Source organism: Toxorhynchites rutilus, chromosome 1 (genome assembly GCF_029784135.1).
Source record: "Toxorhynchites rutilus septentrionalis strain SRP chromosome 1, ASM2978413v1, whole genome shotgun sequence".
NCBI lineage: Eukaryota > Metazoa > Arthropoda > Insecta > Diptera > Culicidae > Toxorhynchites > Toxorhynchites rutilus.
In genome coordinates, this window is record NC_073744.1 from 32877274 (window position 1) to 32895024 (window position 17751).

At 38.0% G+C, this 17751-nt stretch overlaps 1 protein-coding gene across 3 annotated transcripts in view; it reads left to right on the plus strand.

Moving 5' to 3' along the window:
• Window positions 1–17751, plus strand: part of LOC129764827 (uncharacterized) — a 576657-nt gene continuing 558906 nt past the window's right edge. For all 3 annotated transcript variants that reach the window (XM_055764341.1, XM_055764359.1, XM_055764351.1), the window contains exon 1: window positions 1–1194. The gene's annotated coding sequence lies outside the window, so the exon portion shown is untranslated. The remainder of the gene's footprint in view (window positions 1195–17751) is intronic.

A 17751-nucleotide genomic window follows, 5' to 3' on the forward strand; every position in this document is an offset into this window, starting at 1 on the left:
CGTGACGGTGCAGCATCCGCGTACTTTTCCCGGAGGGGGGGGACTCGCGAAACCATCGCCGTAGCATATTCGTAGCATTCCTGTGCGTCTGGCTCACGAAGGGCCCGCTTGCGATATCTGGGTCGCACGGTCTGGTATCTGGAACTGGTGTATGTTTGTCCGCTTGGGTGGAATCGGAACCGGGCGCGTGAATTGATTTTTTGGCTTTTTGATGCTGTTGGCTGAGATGCCCGATGCTCGGAATCGGGTGATTGCATTAATCGGTGTTTGCTTTTCTGCTGGCGAGGGGACCCTCCGAGGACCGAACGAGGAATCTCGATTCAGTTCTGATGACGATTGCTCTGGTCGTTCCCGAGCAGTGTGTATTGCACGGAAAAGTGACGAGTGAGATTACAGTGATCAATGTTGCGTAATATTAATGCTAATGCTGTTCGTTTCTCAAGCCTGCCGTTGTTGTGATCTGCCATAGACGGAGAAAAAGACGAGTTCATCCCCAGCCGCGGCTGTCGAGGAACGAAAGGGGCAGAGAGAGGTGCGTGGGTGTCCGTGTGTTTGTGCACGCATTGGAAGCTTTTGGGAAAGTACATTGAAGATGAATGTGATTGTTGCGAGCTGTTTGATAACGATATCCTCGCCCATTTGGGGGGCAGAAGAGTGATCAATGAAAACGCGGAGTGTGAAAGTTATGACCGAGTGAAAGAAATACCCTTCGATTATCGCAAGTTAAGTGGGGATCAGCCGCTGGCAGACAAAAAAATTTAAAAAAAACGAGAATAATTTCACCGAATCCTGATAAGCCTCATTCAGTCGCTTTCTTTTTTCGCCTTTGATTTTTTTTGACAATGCTCTGATCGCTATTTTCCAAGAGGCATACACTAATGTAATTATGAGGAAGTGTGAGAAAAACGGCAGCTGAAGCAGAAAAAAATAGTTCAGTGCTTTTCTCTGCCTTCCGACTGTATGTCGGCGACAACGACGACAAATAAGTGCACAATTCCGGTGAATGGGAATGGATGTGAAGTGTTTCATGTTGTTGGTGCTAGTGTTGCAAATTCCAGAGTAGTAGATCCACCAAGGAAACGAACGAGCGAACAGCTGCCGTGGCACTGCCACAGACGACGGGGACACCCGTGTATCTACAATCCGCCGCCGTCGGGTTGTTCCATTCAGGGCTCTGGCTTCGCTGAAATCTAGGTCAGTTATATGCAATTATAATTATAAGTGCAATTTGCGATACTTTGGTCGGGCCAAATTATCCCGTGTACACCGTTTCCGCCTCGCTGTTCGGGGATCGGATTTTTCAATGGTTGGTTTCCATGTATGCATTTAATGAACCAGGGTTTGAACGTGTGCAACTCTGCACTCTTGAGGAATAGTTGAGCCATGTGGGAGTGCGGTATTCTGCAAACAATGTCCTAGCGACGGTGTGTGGGTGTGTTTATCGAGACGAAGACAGTCCGTTTGTTTAATGGCTCTTTTCGCAGTAGGTACGACGTCACCTTTGGGAAAATAGCCAACCAATAAGAATGAACTCGATTGACTGAATTTATTTACGCAGAACTTTTTCTTAGTCAAAGGTAGGAGCTTGCTCAAATGAATAAGTTCAAACATTGATTGTCATTGTATGAGAGCGTCATTGTAAGGTGATCTATTCTGCGGCATCACCCCAGGGAACCACATTACCTATTCCAGCGTGACGTGACAACGTTTCGACTCACTAGAAACAGTTTTTTTCTCGTTTTAATGTATAAATCACACGAAATTGAGAAAAATTCTTACAAGAATCATCAGTCGGAGTACATTTTATAGTTGAATTCGCTTATTGTCAGTTCAATATATTCAGTTTTTCAAAAAAATTGCAGGAACCTTTAATAAAATGGGCATGTAATTTGTACCAACACACAACACCGAAAAACTGACAAAGCACTGTCTAGGACCTCTCCTTCCCCTTCCAAAGCTCCAACATATGAAGGGAGGTGATCCTAACCCGACCGGTGGTCCTGAACCAACCACCTTGTATCTCAGGAGCGGTGCTTCCTACCAAATTTTCAGTAGTGTCAAATGGAATGTGTCACAACTAGCACGTTCAGTTTAGCGCTCGCACAAGCCTGGCCCATCGGGCGGCACTCACTACCGGGGGAACGTATTTGATTTTGGCATCAGAAACTTTTGAGTAACTCTATGTATGCATCTGTGTGTGCATGTGGGCGTACCTGTACAAAGGCGTTGATGTTTGCATGTTGAAGATGACGTTGACATTGACTTTGGCCGTTGGTGGTCGCGTAAGCATTTGTATGTGCACTTTATTTGTATAACTCCACACCAGAGTTACCTCTACGGAATAATTTGTATTTATACAGATTTTTTTTCCACATTTTGAAACCAAGAATCTGTAGATACCGAATTCATTTTTTTTGGATTTCATACAGAGTTTACAGATTTTCTAAAATAACGTTCCAATAACAGTTACGGCTTGATGTCAACAATATTTTAACCCATCTCACCTACTCCATTCATATAACCTTCGAATCTGCATAAATCAGAATCATCTGTTTTAGAAATTCATATGAAGCGTGGTGCCCTACCTTCTGTTGCGAACGTCTGCGTTATTGGTTGGCGTTATAATAATAAATAACACTGTCTATCTTACTGCCATCTAAAGAACAGAGAATGTAAAATACAAAAATGCACTAATACTGTCGTGAAGATTCATCTCCTTTGAAAGTTTTCCAAATATCTAAAAAAAAAAATTCTAAAAGAAGCACCGAGATGTTTTGACGCAGGTTTACGTTCTCGAGAACATATGGGGAGCACATATAAAAAAATGTCCAATTTTGAGTGCTTTATGATTAAACATTTCATGATGATTTAACCCTTTGCATAATGGTGGAAATTTCCATCATGACATTGAATGCCCAAAAATTATATGAGAGAACAAGTTCACTTTAAGTTTATCGTGCCTGGACCTTGATGTATTTAACTATTTGAACAGTCCCTAACAATCTATTGCAATGCAATTAATGTCCTATATTTGATATGTCAAAATAGCGTTCGAAATAGAGCTTCTAATTTCCCTTACATTTGTATAGACCCTAACACGGACTAGAAGATCGGTCTTGTCCGTGTTAGAAAAACACGTCGTAGTCTAGATATTTATAGTTATTTTTCCCACACCTTAAAGCAAAAAGAATGGATTTACGCAATTCCCAAATGCTAAATTCGTACGCAATGGAATTCGTCGTTAAACATAATCTAAAAGAAATTCAACTACGGCCGAAACCCTCAAATACACTGCGTTTCACAACTATAGAACCACACATTTTTTCTGAGTTTCCAGAGATATGTAAGATGTCGGTTGAATTGAAGTATATAGTCTATGATATAATGATTATCTTCATTTATAAGACTGGCCATTTGAACTTTATTGTTGTGTCCAGGATCGAAACATTCAAAAAACTTAAATTACAATGTTTCATAACTATAGAACCAGATGCAAAAACTCTCACTCCTTCACAAAATTAACGTCAATTTCACATGAATTACAATACGTTTCTAATTCGTAGGTCATCCTTAGTTCTCAATCAGTTCAAATAACTCATTCGGGGTGGTTTCGACCAAGCTGCACCATGTTGTAGTGTGTATTTCGTTATACGCAGAGGATACTACCCGTTTAAACTCTCCAAATCACTCATACTGCTTGTAAGCTGCATCTACTATTCGTACGATGACTCCTCATAAGTTTTGATCTGGTAAACAAGCCTACCAGTCTAGAATCTGAAGCCCCTATTCAATAAATCATACCATGCCTTTCCGGATTTTATAAATAGATGCCAAATTATCTAATTATTACGGTTTTTTGGATCCAAAAGCAGAAGTAAATGATTTTTGTACTTCATTGCACTTCTGACAGTGCATTCGTGTTGATGGTGAGCTATCTAAACCAAGCCTTTTCGAGAAGTTCTCCTCGATCCATAAAAATCCCATCTCCAAAGCTGCGGGTCCAAAAACTAATGTGGAAGCTAATTCCATGGGTCTCCTGTTTCAGGAGAGCTTCTCTGATAAAAAGAGATTCAACTTGTATAGAAAATCTTCATACAGGAAGGACTTACGAAACGTGTCATGTAATTTTTCAATTCGTAACTTTGCAGGCGGCAGTTTGATGGTCTGAAGAAAATGTTTTCAAAAAGGCGTTATTCAAATAGCTTTTTATCAACACGAATGCACAGTCAGAAGTGCAATGAAGTACTTCAAAATCATTTACTTCTGTTCTTGCATCGAAAACATCGTGATAATTGGGTAATTTGGCATCTATTTATAAAATCCGGAAAGGCATGGCATGCCTTAATGAATAGGGGCTTCGGATACTGGACTGGTCAGCTTGTGTACCAGATCAAAACCCTACCAAGAACTTATGAGGAGTGATCGTACGAATAGTAGATGCAGCTTACAAGCAGTATGAGTGATTTGGAGAGTTTAAACGGGCAGTATCCTCTGCGTATAACGAAATACACACTACAACGTCGTGCAGCTTGGTCGAAACTATCCCGAATGCGTTATTCGAACTGATTAAGAACTAAGGATGACGAAGTTTGAGCCATTTGAACGACCGGATGACCTGTTTTATTGTTTTTTGAACAACGTTTTGCTATTGATTGTTGAATAGAATGAAACAAAATGAGACACCTGAATCCATTTTATCCATCCGAAAATATCTATGTCCGTGTCGAAGCTGTAGAAACAGAAGCTACTGAACTGAACGAGAACAAAACGACATCATTTAGGACTATCTACTGAATCATCGAATGGTTGAACGACAAAAAAATTGTTTGCTTTTATTTTTATTTTAATAAAAAAATATAAAAAAATTAACAAAAAGTATTTCCGTTACTCAATTTAAACAAGCATGTCCTGCTAACAGAATAATCTTCCATTACACCTCAATGATTTTTTTACTTTATACCATTAACATCGTCTAATCAATAATAACTATACCAATCAACTATACCAATCAACTATACCAATCAACTATACCAATCAACTATACCAATCAATGATAGCTAAAATTATGCTTCAAAATTGGACTCAATTGTTCAATACAGATTTCAGTACAAATGTATCGAGAAAAAACTAAGGTAAACAAAATTGTTTAGATCAAAAACACAGATTGTTTTATAGCAACTCTGTTTCACACACGTCACTCTATGAATAAGTTCTTCCCACTTTAACATTATCTCCCTCTCGTTCAAATCCTATCTGCTCACTATAGAACTTTGTTTATTTTCATGCTTCTTCGCCCATGGATACAGTCAATCGCGAAATTGAGTATACACCTCGTGTTGGTTTGTTATTTTTGAGGTTTTGGGGGTAAAAAGTAAATAATTAAAAGCGACTCATTTTCATCGTAAAACTGATCCTTTTCACGTTCATGTAGTGATAAGAAAAAAATTAAAATGATCACTTCATGTTTAAAAAACAAACAAAAATTCTTCAATTCAGGCGTTGAAAAATTGAGTGTACAGTTCAAGTTTTTTTTAAAAAGTAAAGTGGAATCAGTTCAGAAATGTTAACGGATAACAAAAATCAATCTGTATACTGTATAGTGGGTTCTTCCGACTATAGCTGCTATTTCCTGCAATGTCTTTTCACGACAATTCATACTTATTTTCATTGAACGTGTAACAATATCTATTTCTTTCCTCTAACTTGCCATTTTGATACAAACTTTTTCAAACGTCAATAGAAAAACAAAAAGCAACACTGCCCAAGTGGTTAAGTGTTGACACCAATCGACGAAAAAAAGAACGCTAATTTGCAAAGATCTCACTTACAAGGCTAATTTGTTCGGAGAAATTTGAGGTGTGCACTCAATTTTGCGATGGCTAGAATAGAGATTGTTTTTTTTTTGAATTTTGAGGAATAAACAATTAGAACAAAACTTTTCGCGGAATTTCATTGCACATACAGCTAATTAAATGTGTAAGTAATAAATATGCATCAAAAGAATCAATGTATTCAAAATGTTTTATAGCAAATAAATGGTATCATCAAGTAACATGTGTACACTCAATTTTGGGATTTACTGTATATGCTAACACTATAGTTAATAAACTTTCGGACTTAGGGAACTAAAAAAAATATGATCGTCTATCACCTCCTGAGAGAATCTGTATAATATTTTTTTTAATATGAGAAAGGTGTTTTCTGACTTTATGGGGGTGAATCAAAAGTCAAATTCCTCTTTTATACCCAAAAAACAAAAAAATATATGCAAAAAAAAACGAATTAAAAACTTTTTTTTGACTCGATTATATGCAGGATTCGATTATATACAGTGAATAGAAATCAGAAACTGTATATAATCGAGTCCTGTATTCGGATTTTTTTTTGCATATGGCCACTTTAATTGGTTTTAAAAAGCGGTATCAAATATAGTTTACGACCTATCAAATCTTTTGTGCATAAGTTCGAATGGCCAGTCTTATAAATGAAGATAGTTGTTTTGTTCTACACTATATACTTCACTTCAACCGACTTCTTACATCTCTCTGCTAACTCAGAGAAAATGAGTGGTTCTATTGTTGTGAAAGGCAGTGTATAATGGAATCCTGTATATAATCGAGTCAAAAAAAAATTTAATCTGTTTTATGCATATATTTTTTGTTTTTTGAATATATTAAAAGAATTTTATTTTTGATACATCTCCTTGAAGTCATAGAATACCTTTCTCATACAAAAAATTCATTCAGGAGGTTATAGAGGATCATATTTGATGAAAAATCCTTCTACGCATATGTTCAAATTTCAACAATGACAGAGTTATAGAACTTTTTGTTTGTTTCGGACTCTATTGTCTCAAACTGGCGCTACATTAACACATCAAGAGCGTTTGCACAATATCAGTGTCGGTCCCAGTTCCCAAAGATACTTATTGTATAAGAAGGAAATAGTTAGCAATTCGACTAGAAAGTAATCACATTTTTTAAAACACCTGAAAACAAACCGTATATATTTTTATTTTATTATTTTATAACTGTCAGTCCCTGTCAGTTAGCACTTTCCTAACAAAAAGCTCAACGTCGGCCGTCGTCGACCGTCGAACGTCGGGACGCTGGGCTCAACGTGTTTAAAAGTACGCTACAGAAGACGATTCTGTACAGGATATAGTTGTGAAACATCTAAATTAGTTGATTTAAATAACATTTTGGAAGTGAAAAACATCAAAGTTTGTAATTCTTAATATGCTATCATTAAGTTTATCCTAAACATTCATATTGACATTGATTATTTCTATCATTTTATTAAAGCTCTCTAACCGCTCTACAATTTGTTCTTTGACACCCAACTTCTATCTATCTTAATTTCGCTGCAAAAACGATATAAACAATTTTTGGTGAAAATTCAAGCAAAATCTTCAAAAATCACTATTTTAACCCCACTATAACAGTTCGGCTGAAAAGTTTATAAGGTAACACTGTAAAACAATTTTTTTGCAAAATTTTATTTTATTATTCATCATAATTGCCTTCGAGGGCGATACAGCGATCTTGTAACTTTTCGATATCATTTTCGTGGTACTCTTTCGTTTTTTCCAAAATAGGGCCCAGTTTCGGTCATCACTTCATAATCGGTCTTAAATCTTGCCAGTGAGCATTCTCCCCAGATCTGCGAACAGAAAATAGTCCCTGGGGGCCAGATTTGGAAAATACGGTGGATGCGGAAGCAATTCGAAGCCCAATTCATTCAATTTTACAATCAATTCACGAAATTCGGATTTTCCCATTTTTTTTTTCACAATAACAAAAGTTGCTTCACTCTCAATGCTGTAACTCACGAATCAATCGACCGATTGCTATCAAATTTTGACGCGTATCCATTGTAAGATGGTGCTTTGTGATAGTCAAGTGAATTTTTGCCATGGGCAAGGGGTTTGCGCCATCTAGACGTCAACCATATGTACTTTTCAGCCGAACTGTTACGTATAAAAGCCACTTAAATTACAAGTTGAAAGGTAAATTTTTTCCGTGAAATAAGCCAATAAGCCATTCGAACATAACACTTTTTTTTCTCAAACTGTCTTAAATTGTATATGATCGAGTCCGACCTGTATATAAAACACTGCATGATTTTAGCAATTTTATGCAATGCAATTCAGCCGCTTCTGTCATAAAACTCCAATTCATTCAAAAATGTTATCAGGACTATCGATTGAGTTTGAATAAAAAAAATGTAAAAAAATATGTTTTATATTGAAATGCAATTTTTGAACATAAAACTCTTGTCACATATTTTTCCATTTATCTATATACTAGCTGATCCGGCAAACGTTGTCCCGCCCAAAATTTGTTTTGTGTTATCAATACCTTCAAACATTCACGTTTTCTTACTATGAGAAAGTTCATCGGTCCAATTGCAGAACTGTTCATTGATTGATCTTCTTTTCGTCCCCGTTGAATTTACTTTTTACTATAAAATTCCTATTATTTCTAACAAAACTCATCATTATAATATCAGATTATTTTCAGACACAATTCTCGTTCAAGATTTTTCAACCACATGTAAATAACATGTTTCTCCGTTACATGGAATAAATGTTTTATACAGAAAGTATGATAGAATGAAGACAGTCCTAAAACGGACGAAATTTCCCTTTTTCCTTCAGAGTTTTCCGAAAATTTTCAATTGTCATGTTTAGTTGGAATATTTTTGGTTGAAATATGTGTAATATTTTTATGGGACCCCTCTCCATTCCAGTCATACCATTATAGAAACATTTATCATACCCAAAAACCCTCACATACCAAACTGTGCTTGATTAGCTTCCGAGTTATGCAGAAATTTGTGTTTCACTTGTATGACAGCCCACCCCTAGAGAGAAGAGGGGAGATACATTTATTGCATCCTAAAACCTCCACATACCAAATTTTATCTCGTTTGCTTGATTAATACTCGAGTAATGCAATTTCTGCATTACTCTAGAATTAATCAAGCATATGAAACCAAATTTGGCATGTTGAGGTTTTAGGGTATTATGGTGGTTAGACACTCCACTCCCCTTTCTAAGGGGGAGCTGCCATGCATACGAAACACAAATTTCTGCATTATTTGAGTATAAATCGAGCAAATAAAACCAAATTTGGCATATGGAGGTTTTGGGGGGAACAAAACGTTTCTATGGTGAATCGCTACTTCTCCTCTCCTTCTCCTGCCATACAAATGAAGCATACATTTCTGCATAACTCAAGAACTAATCAAGCAAACGGATTTGGTTAATGTGATAAAACGCACTCCTATATCATCTTCTATCTATATAAATAAAAAAGGATCACCGAATGTGTTGATAGGAATTTTTGTAGTAAAAGGTAATTTTAAAGGGTAGATTAGAAAATCAATCAATGAACAGTTCTGCGATTGGACCTATGAACATGCGCTTAGTAAAAAACTTTGTTTGTAGGGTAAATCGGGGTAAAACAGACATCCTAAGGGTTTCCACATATTTCCAAGACCTCCCATGTTTCTCCGACTTCAAATCATCACAGAACCTCATTTCAACTATTCATGAACCATTCTATAATATCTGTTGATTATTTTTTGGGTATAACTTGAATTTTAATACAATACAAGAATTGATGTTTGAAGGTGAAATGAATGGGAGTGCGGTTGAGATCGACACCCTGTCGGGTTAAATCCGACACCTTAAGAGAAACGAATGTAAACTTGTTACAATTAGCAGGTGATGGACAAATTCCTACTCCTGGTTCGGAGTAAAAACGAGAGCTTTGATCCCAGCTTGGGTGAGCATCCATGGCAGATGTGTCGATGAGCGTTGAAGCTCTGCCAAGCTTTTTTTTGTTGACATGCCCTCTTCAACGTTGGTTTTGGCAGTTTATCAGTCTAGCGTTTTGTCTTCCAAATATAAACACAAGGCATCTACAAAAAGCAAGGACGCATTTTTTCTGCTAATGGAACACAAACCAGGTGTCGATTTTACCCTTACTAAAGGGTTAGGTATTACCCCTAATGGACTCGAAATTTCAAAATAAAGTTTTCGATCATCGATAATCAACAGAACCGCCTACCAACTCATGTCATCAATACATTTAACAATAATTTAAGATGAATTAGGCTCACAGAAGTATCGAATTTTCCAGAATTTTCCGACTGAAACATTTCAATTCATCTAGCGAAATTTTACACGGATTAACTTCTGTTTACTGTTTTGTTGTTTGTTTTGACAGTAAAGCGACTTTCGCAGCTGTATGGTGACTCGGAACGTAACAAATGCAGAGTGTGTACAAGGGACTTTGGAAATTTGGAAATTGCTTGAACTGAAAATTACTGGAAAAATCAAGGGGTGTCGGTTTTACCCTGATTTTCCCTAAACAAAAATATTGAATTTCAAATTCCTGGGTGTTTTCGGTTCGACAACAAAAATGCCTCAAAAATTCGAGGCCATATGATGATGCTAACTGGCAGAAACATATCGGAAACGGAAGGAGTAAGCAGTGAATCAAGGTGGTGCATTTTGGACACGCATGTAGGTATCTTCCTTCGCTTATTTGGGAATGGCGTAATATGCATGCGTTTAGTATTTTTGTTAGTTTTCCTATTCGTAATAGTTTTAGCTCATTCTATCACAAAGAAAACAGACGCGGCTACATTGTGGGTGTGAAGAAACGTTGAAATATGTAATAAAAATACATGTTTCGTCCTGTTTTGCTTAGGATGGGCGTCTTGCCCTGCTCCTCTAATGATCAATTTTTTTAATTATAATTATTCATAGAGCATAATTGTTATTATTCCGCCCGTATCGCTTGCATTCCGATTTAAAGGAGCAGCGTGGTGGTGCAGTGTTTTGTTCGCCCCAATTTCATCTTGAAGGAGACGCACTATGTTTTTTTATGTTCAAATTCAAAACGAAAACACAGCTCCGGAAAACCTAATGACAGCTATTCCTCCTACCCAAAGCGCTTTCCACTCGTAAGAGAACCTATAGATATCCATTATTTAATTCGGCCGCTTTATCAGCCGTCTATCAGACGGAAATAACTCTTCATGCTTTCCTTTTTTTCATCTCAAGCCTCAAGTACCATCGAAGCAAACCTTTATTGCTCTATCGCGGAGAAATCCAATCGACCGAAGCCGGGCTCTTTCTCAAGACCGATCCACAACTCGGAGCTCGAAGCTCTGTGTTCAGAAAAATTATTCCAAAGTCGTGGTGTATATACCGTCGAACGTCGAATTCCACAAATCCTTGCGGTTTTCCGACTCACCAGCCCACTTCCTCCCTCGGCTCAGATACAACTCGGAAGATGAAATTCTATCGCCCACTGAAAAGCAAAAGAAAAGAAAAAAAAAATAACATACATATCGTCGTTGGATCTGAAATTCAATTTAAAACAAACATATCAATTTCACTTGAAATGCCAATGAGCCGCTGGCGAAAGCGCAAACCCGGTAGTGGCGAGGATCGGCCCAGTGCTTCCATTGGAGCCGATAATTGACCGAATCGAAGATAAAGTGTCAAAGCGAGAGTGCCGACGGGGTTGCTTCGCGCCCTCTGCTCTGTGTGGATTGGAACAAAACTGGATCGAACACACACACAGCTCACTGAATCGATTGGGTGGGTGGGCATTTTCGTTCGTGTGTTTGCCTTTATGTCTAGCAGTGCGCTTACTGGAATTTCAATCCACCCACCCGCGTAACCTGATACCCTCTTCGGAGGGGGCTACCGCGTTGCCACCGAGCGGGCAGGAAAAAAATCAAAACGCTTAATGGCCGCCGTCGTCTGTGGGGTGGGCTGGAAGATGATAAAGAGATCACTCATTGGAATTTTAGTGATATGTTGCTACTGCTTGAATGTAGTTTGTGCGGATAGAAGTGTAGAACATTTCCGGGAAAGCATCGCCCATTTGTGGATAAATGAATGACCACTTGACCATAAAATTAAATGAAAATGAATGAATGACCAATAATTGTACATTCCAAAACCAATTCGTTAGTAATCATTTGAAGGTTTTCCTAGGCCCCCTCGGTTTAGTAGTTCATGTTGCGGGAATACATTCCGGTTTGTACAAATGCAAGCGGATAAGAAAGTACCCGCAGCATGTATGTACTTGCAAAACCGATTTCCCTGATTTTTTTTTATATTTACGATGTATAGACATTCATGAATATATCCTTGAAAGGATCTTTCGGATTGAATTTCCAAATCTGCTAAATCGACTAATAAGCACATCAAAACAAGATTATGTCGCTGCTCGTCTTAATCAAGTCATTGATCAACCTATCAATTTTATCTCAACCAATCGCCGATAAAATGACAATCTTTGTATTCAACAACATTATTTATAAATTTATATAGAGTTTGTATGAATATGTATTGGAATAATTGATTCGTTATACGGCTTCTTTCTTAGCGACCCAGGAACGTATCTAGGCCGTAAATACATATCTGAAGTTTACAATGGATAAACAGGTCTTATTTAGCTATCATAATCTTACATGATACATGCTCTTTCAAGGGAAAAAACCCGACCAGTACGATACCCATAAACAAATTTACTACGAGAGGAGGCGATCTGGCGTAGTGGTAACATCCATGCCTCTCACGCTGAAGGTCACGAGTTCAATTCTCACTCCCGACATTCTTCCAAAAATGGAAGTACAAGTGACGAACCAGCCAAAATGAGTTGAAAATCACTATAATACAGATAAAAAAAAAAAAAATTACTACGACCGCAAAGGGTTAAACCAGGTTCTCGTCGAAACTTTGGGGATCATAGAGTGTTGTCATCTTCCAAGTCAACTCGTCTTCTTTGATTCTGATTAGTGCTTATCGTCGACAAATTTAGAAAAATTTATAATAAGCATCGACTCACCTTGTCCGTCACAAAAAACACGTGAGAACGTACAAGGAAACCAGACCATGGAGTAGAAATGAGCAAAGCAGTTCACTTTGATGAAAGGCTCAGTCTCATTCGCTCTTTCGTTCAGCAGTATCAATACCGGTATCAAGAACAACATTGAATGATAGTTGGAACTCAACAAACCTAGGTAGCTTCGTAGCTATTCATGTTCTGGTATTGATATCTGTAGATTGAATAGAACATTCTTTAACCCTCTAAAACCCAAATTTTTGTATTTGCGTGAAAAAACTATAGTAGATCATATTTTCGATGAGAAAATCGAAAAACATAACGGCAATTTTTTAAATGCACGGATTTTTCATTTATATCACAAAACTTGCAATCCGCCTTGAGACGGGGTTGGGCATCTGGTTCAAAAAAATCATTTTTCTTTTGAACTACTCGTAGTAGTTATTCCTTATGATGGAAAGCATAAAAACAATTCTGGTTTGGCTGCAGGTGTAAATTGATGTCGCATTGAAGGTATATGACTTGCGTTTCCGATGTGCATCTCGGGTTTTTGCAAGTCCTCTTTCGGGAGTATCTGGAAAATGATCCATTCTATCATACCTGACCTCAGAGGGTGGAACATCTGCTCGCTTCGAAGTGGATCATACTCGTTTGTGGTGATCGGGAGTTATGCACACCATCTGGACTTGATAGGATTTCGTAACATCAGTCCGAAAGTTCGGTAAATGGATATTTAAATGAGGATTCCAAAAAAATCACATTTTTTTTTATTTTGCAAGCCTAACAATAATTTGAATGGAATGGAGACGTTGAATATACTGATAGCTTTGACTATCACTCAATTCATTTCCCAGGAGAAGATCGATCAGCCATTCGTAATCCAACAATTTCATCGAACCAGCATCGCTCGAAATCTCAATGATGAACGATGGTTGACGCGGTCAGCGGGTCATCAGTTCCACCAGAGAGTGAAATAAAACAACTGTAAATAATCCCCACTCCATTCCGTATTTCGCCAGGGGTTGGCTTACCGCTCGTCCCATCGCTTCCCTGCCAAAGCACGTTGACGTTGATCGAGGGCATGCCCACAGCATCGTCGGGTGGAGCGCGGCCTCGTCAGCCACTCTCAATTGGCTTGTTTTCTTTGCCTTTCTGATGCTTTTCCGTCTTTCCAGCGTATGCCTTTCGGCGCTCACTCTCTCTCTCTCTCTCTCTTTCTCTCCACACTGTGAAGTGTGGAATGGTCTCTTCCAAAGAGCCCTTTCCCGGCATTTTTCCCCATCGTTTCCCGTTTTACTTCCCGCTCCCAGTGTCAGAAAGCGCCACTTGGTGGGCTTGTGTCTTCATTGGCCGCCTCTTCGCCAGGCAGGGTTTCAATCACTAGGCTCGGTTGTTTGCTGGGTTGTGCCAACGGGGACCCGAAGGACGGGATTTACACTTGATAAAAATGACGAATGGAATGGAGAAACTTGCTGTCACGCTGCTGCTGCTGCCTTGAAAGGGGATTTAAAGCAGCCCCTGCTAATGGGGTTATTGGAGATGTGCGTGCAAATCGCAAGGGGTGGGTGTTTGTTTTCCCTGCGTTGAGATAACGAGATTCATTGCTCGGAGGTAAAAACGATGAACTTAAATAGATCGATTGAGTTGGGTACATTGTTTGATGGTTTCAAATGGCATCGAAGTTCAGTCGAACGGATCCCCGTCGGATCTGATGTGATGCATGTTTATGAATTGGGTGGCAAATTATGCCAGCTTTGTTGTCAGTGGAAAAGCGACAAAGTAATTAATCTGGATGAAGTGAACCTCCATTCAAAACGATTCGTGAATTCTGAATGCATTCCCGAGAATTGTATTCACCGCGAATTGTATGATGATTGGCTCCCGAAACCAGCTGTGAATGGATATCATCATCTGGTGAGGGATCTCGTTCGACATTAAAAATTCGGGTGGAGCAAACCACTAATGGACAGGGGTACTAAAATGTTATGGCTATTGAACATATGGACTGAATGATTCTCATATGTGCCTGTGCAAGCGCTGAGCGTAAACAAATGTTTTTGTATTTTTTAAGTATCAAGTTTGTATAAGACCAGTTACATTTTCTGTCGTTTTAGTTATTTTTATCAATAAATCTGGACAATGCCGAAGAGAAAAGTGCTCACGGGGAGTGAAAAAGGATAAATCGATGCATTTCACAAGAAAATGTTGTATCAGCGAAATTGCTGATCGGATTGAACGATCCCATCAAGTACTGCTCAATTATTTGGCGAATCCTGAAAGGATATGGTAAGAAGAAGAGAGCGTAAGTAAGCTACGTAAATCGGAGCTTTTTGACCGGGATAAGCGGAAAATAGTTAGAACAGCTTCGAATACCTCAAAATCGCTTATGTAAATAAACAATCTTTGAATTTGAATGTTTCTCAGCATACAATTGGTCAATATTTGGTAAAAAGTCCTCACATGAAGAGGGATAGAAAGGTTAAAGTTCCTAATCGTACACCATGCGCTGGGTATATCCGAGGAGGAATCAATTCCTCTTTTGAGCGTTAATAATTCTTTTCAGCTTAACGAAGTGGTAGGATAATAAACTTATTCGAAAGATAGAATGTCACAGAGTTTTATGTTTGTAACTTATTGACGAGAAAACTTGTGCTTAACTTAATTAAAACTTAAAACTCAATGCTGATGTCATACACAGCGGTTTTGCTCGATTCACACAGTATGATGCAATTTTGTTCGGTGGGGGCACCGCGTCGATTTGCATGAAGTCTGGTGGAGAGTGCCTCTATATTTTTGCATCACATCATATTTGAATCTGTACTGGGGTATAAGTTTAAAATTTATAAAACGAGAGCGTTACGTTTGAGGTGCTTGGTGCGTTAATACCTTTTTGTCGCTTGAACAAAGTGTGATTGTTAATCACTGCTCTCGTAACATGGAAGGGGTATGAGTAATGCTAGTTACTTATTGACCCTAAATCAATAGCTCAAAACTGAGTCGAAAGCAAACTTTTGAAATCCCAAACAACAATAAATATGAGTACCTGCCTGAAAATTCATCTTAGTCAAGATTAGTCGATGGCATGACTTAAGAGTTATTTTAGAAATTTCGATGCAAACTAAAAATCTATTGTACATTTATTTTTGGCTGAAGGGAGCTTCTGTGAATTCAGGAGTGTGTTAGGATTAAATGGTCGGTGTTAAGTCAGACCGAACCATGTGACATTTTTCTGATTTCGAGAAAAACGAGTTTGAAGCTTGGCGCTATAAGGTACTTTCATTGAACATTCAATATAAATTCGATACGTTATTCCTGTTATACGCGTGATTTCACAAATCTTGTAAGTGTATTATGTAGCTTACGTAATGCTTAACCAAATGCAATCAATAACTCGAAATTTTTAATTTTGCGACTTGGTCCCCTCTGACTTAACACCGACCAAATGGTGTAATTATTTTGTTTTGAATTATAAAGGTCTTCTCAGTTCGTTCGCATGTAGCCTTGAAATGACCGATTCAAAAATCTGAACTGAGCAACTCGGCCTTGATAAATATCATTTGGAATGCCCTGCTGGCATCTGGTCACCCTATAGATGACTGATAGATCGTTAATCACTTATTTGTGATTTTTTCCAATCGATCATTCAATATTCATTATTTCAATTATCGTTTCCGGGTTTGAAGAGACGTAAAGTATTTTTCAGCGTTGAGAGTTGTGTTCTTCGATGGAAAACTGAAGGTGAAAATTTGTTTCGATGCTTTTTTCCCCCTCCGCTGCCACCGCACGATAGATTCGGTTCCGATTTGCTGTTGTCGTTCTGCGTTTTCCGGGATGTTTAGTTCTGCGCTGGAGATGTAATTTTGCTACTTTTGCTAATACTCAAAACTACTTGGATATTCCAGATCAGATAACGAGCAATCAACAGCACATTTTAATGCTCAGAATTAATTTGACAATCTACTTAAATGACTTCGCGAAAAGTTCACGCTCCTCACTCAGTGAAAGCATTCATTTATCGGCTTTCAAATATTTATATCAACGAATTTTATTATATAATTTCTTCAATGTTTACGGTCGTGTCTTGGACATAACTCTTCTTTATTTGATTTTTTTGGTCCACGACACCATGACTAACACGTGTTAGTGGCCATATGAAAAAAAGTTTGATTACCGCTGGTTTGAGTAGAAGAGATACATACTGGTAACATAAATTTCATGTATTGTGCTCACGAGAACAAAAATGAATCATGTATCAACCATATTCAGTTGTTTCTACGTTTGCAACTGCACACAAATGATCGCTAAGCCAACGATAGTTCTACATCTACCTTGTGGTTATATCACAGATATAACCAACATTTAGTTTAAATATGAAAAAAATTTAACAAAGTTAAGAACTATAAATATATCACATAAGTTAACTAATGAATCGTGGTCATTTGTTGAGAATATGCCTCAAAATATGAGATTTCAGATTTTCTGAAGAAAATATAAAATGAAAAGTTTTTTAGACCATCAATATAGATTAAATTATGGAAACCTTGATCTAGAATCAAATTTTGATCTGTATTTAGTCGATTCCCATTGCTTTGCGTTGATATCGCAAGCCCGAAGCACCTCCTGTGTGTCGATTCCAGCGATACAGTGATGCTTTTGAATCCGGACGCTTTTTAATCCGGACACTTTTTCATTACATTCAATATCATGCCAAAACCATGACATTTTTATTGAACGGTTTTATTTAGCTTGCTCTGTAACAGTCTTCCGAAAAACACTTACACATGTCCACGCGATGTGAAAATTCCATGCTTTTGTTTGAATTCGAACATGATTCTCGCTAGTGTTGAGTGTCTATCCCCAACACGAACAATGCTAC